The sequence below is a fragment of the Kogia breviceps genome, chromosome X, assembly GCF_026419965.1.
Source record: "Kogia breviceps isolate mKogBre1 chromosome X, mKogBre1 haplotype 1, whole genome shotgun sequence".
Taxonomy (NCBI): domain Eukaryota; kingdom Metazoa; phylum Chordata; class Mammalia; order Artiodactyla; family Physeteridae; genus Kogia; species Kogia breviceps.
Genome location: NC_081330.1, coordinates 101,200,412 through 101,203,344, shown reverse-complemented (window position 1 = coordinate 101,203,344; position 2,933 = coordinate 101,200,412).

Here is a 2,933-nt window from a genome sequence, read left to right as displayed (position 1 = left end):
AACATTTGATTAAACAACTCCCAACCAACCAAAGTCCCGGACCAGATGGCTTCACAGGCAAATTCTACCAAACATTTAGAGAAGAGTTAACACCTATCCTTCTGCAACTATTCCAAAACACTGCAGAGGAAGGAACACTCCCAAACTCATTTTATGAGGACACAATCACCGCGATACCAAAACCAGACAAAGATACCACAAATCCAGAAAACTACAGGCCAATATCACTGATGAACAGAGATGCAAAATTCCTCAACAAAAGACTAGCAAACCAAATCCAATAATACAGTAAAAGGATCATTCACCGTGATGGAGTGGGATTGATCCCGGGGATGCAAGGATTTTTTTCACTATCTGCAAATCAATCAGTGTGATACCTCACATCAACAAATTGAAGGATAAACACGGTATCATCATCTCAATAGATGCAGAAAAAGCTTTTGACAAAATTCAACGCCCATTTACGACGCAAATGCTCCAGAAAGTGGGCATAGAGAGAACATACCTCAACATTATAAGGGCCATATACGGCAAACCTACAGCCAACATCATACTCAACAACGAAAAGCTGAAAGCATTTCCACTAAGATCAGGAACAAGACAAGGTTGCCCACTCTCGCCACACTTACTCAACATACTTTTGGAAGTCCTAGCCACGGCAATCAGAGAAGAAAGAGAAATAAAAGGAATCCAAATCGGAAAAGAAGAAGGAAAGCTACCACCGTTTGCAGATGACATGATACTATACATAGAGAATCCTAAAGATGCTACCAGAAAACTACTGGAGCTAATCAATGAATTTGGAAAAGTAGCAGGATACAAAATTAATGCACAGAAATCTCTGGCGTTCCTATACACTAAGGATGAAAAATCTGAAGGTGAAATTAAGAAAACACTCCCATTTACCACTGCAACAAAAAGAATAAAATACCTAGGAATAAACCTACCTAAGGAGACAAAAGACCTGCATGCAGAAAACTATAAGACACTGATGAAAGAAATTAAAGATGATACAAATAGATGGAGAGATACAGCATGTTCTTGGATGGGAAGAATCAACATTGTGAAAATGACTCTACTACCCAAAGCAATCTACAGATTCAATGCAATCCCTGTCAAACTACCACTGGCACTTTTTTTTTTTTTTTTTTTTTTTTTTTTACAGAACTAGAACAAAAAATTTCACAATTTGTATGGAAACACCAAAGACCCCGAATAGCCAGAGCAATCTTGAGAATGAAAAATGGAGCTGGAGGAATCAGGCTCCCTGACTTCAGATTATACTAGAAAGCTACAGTAATCAAGGCAGTATGGTACTGGCACAAAAACAGAAATATAGATCAATGGAACAGGATAGAAGGCCCAGAGATAAACCCACGCACATATGGTCACCTCATCTTTGACAAAGGAGGGAAGGCTATACAGTGGAGAAAAGACAGCCCCTTCAATAAGTGGCGCCGGGAAAACTGGACAGCCACCTGTAAAAGTATGAAATTAGAACGCTCCCTAACACCACACACAAAAATAAACTCAAAATGGGTTAAAGACCTAAATGTAAGGCCAGACACTATCAAACTCTTAGAGGGAAAACATAGGCACAACCCTCTATGACATACATCACAGCAAGATCCTTTTTGACCCACCTCCTAGAGAAACGGAAATAAAAACAAAAATAAACAAATGGAACCTACTGAACCTTAAAAGCTTTTGCACAGCAAAGGATACCATAAACAAGACCAAAAGGCAACCCTCAGAATGGGAGAAAATAGTTGCAAATGAAGCAACTGACAAAGGATTCATCTGCAAAATTCATAAGCAACTCATGCAGCTCAATAACAGAAAAACCCAAACAACCCAATCCAAAAATGGGCAGACGACCTAAATAGACATTTCTCCAAAGAAGATATACAGATTTGCCAACCAACACATGAAAAGAATGCTCAACATCATTAATCATGAGAGAAACGCAAATCAAAACTACCCTGAGATATCATCTCACACCGCTCAGAATGGCCATCATCAAAAACTCTAGAAACGATAAATGCTGGAGAGGGTGTGGAGGAAAGGGAACACTCTTGCACTGTTGGTGGGAGTGTAAATTGATAGAGCCACTACGGAGAACAGTGTGGAGGTTCCTTAAAAAACTACAAACGGAACTGCCATATGACCCCGCAATCCCACTACTGGGCATATACCCCGAGAAAACCATAATCCAAAAAGAGTCACGTACCAAAATGTTCCTTGCAGCTCTATTTACGATAGCCAGGACACGGAAGCAACCTAAGTGTCCATCAACAGATGAATGGATAAAGAAGATGTGGCACATACAGACAGTGGAATATTACTCAGCCACAAAAAGAAATGAAACTGAGTTATTTGTAATGAGGTGGATAGACCTGGAGTCTGTTCTACAGAGTGAAGTAAGTCAGAAGGAGAAAAACAAATGCTATATGCTAACACGTATATATGGAATCTAAGGGAAAAAAATGTCACGAAGAGCCTAGGGTGTAGGAGGGGAATAAAACACAGACCTACTAGAGCATGGACCTGAGGATATGGGGGGGGGGAGAAAAACAAAGGTAGCAGAAGGAAAGAAATCATAAATATCAGAGCAGAAATAAATGCAGATTTTTTTAAAAAATAGAAAAGATGGGCTTCCCGGGTGGCGCGGTGGTTGAAGAGTCCGCCTGCCGATGCAGGGGACACGGGTTCGTGCCCCGGTCCGGGAGGATCCCACGTGCCGCGGAGCGGCTGGGCCCGTGAGCCATGGCCGCTGAGCCTGTGCTCCGCCAACGGGAGAGGCCACGGCGGGGAGAGGCCCGCGTACCACAAATAATAATAATAATTAATGATAATAATAATGATAAATACATAAATAAATAAATAGAAAAGATCAATGAAACTAAAATATGGTTCTTTGAGAAGATAAACAA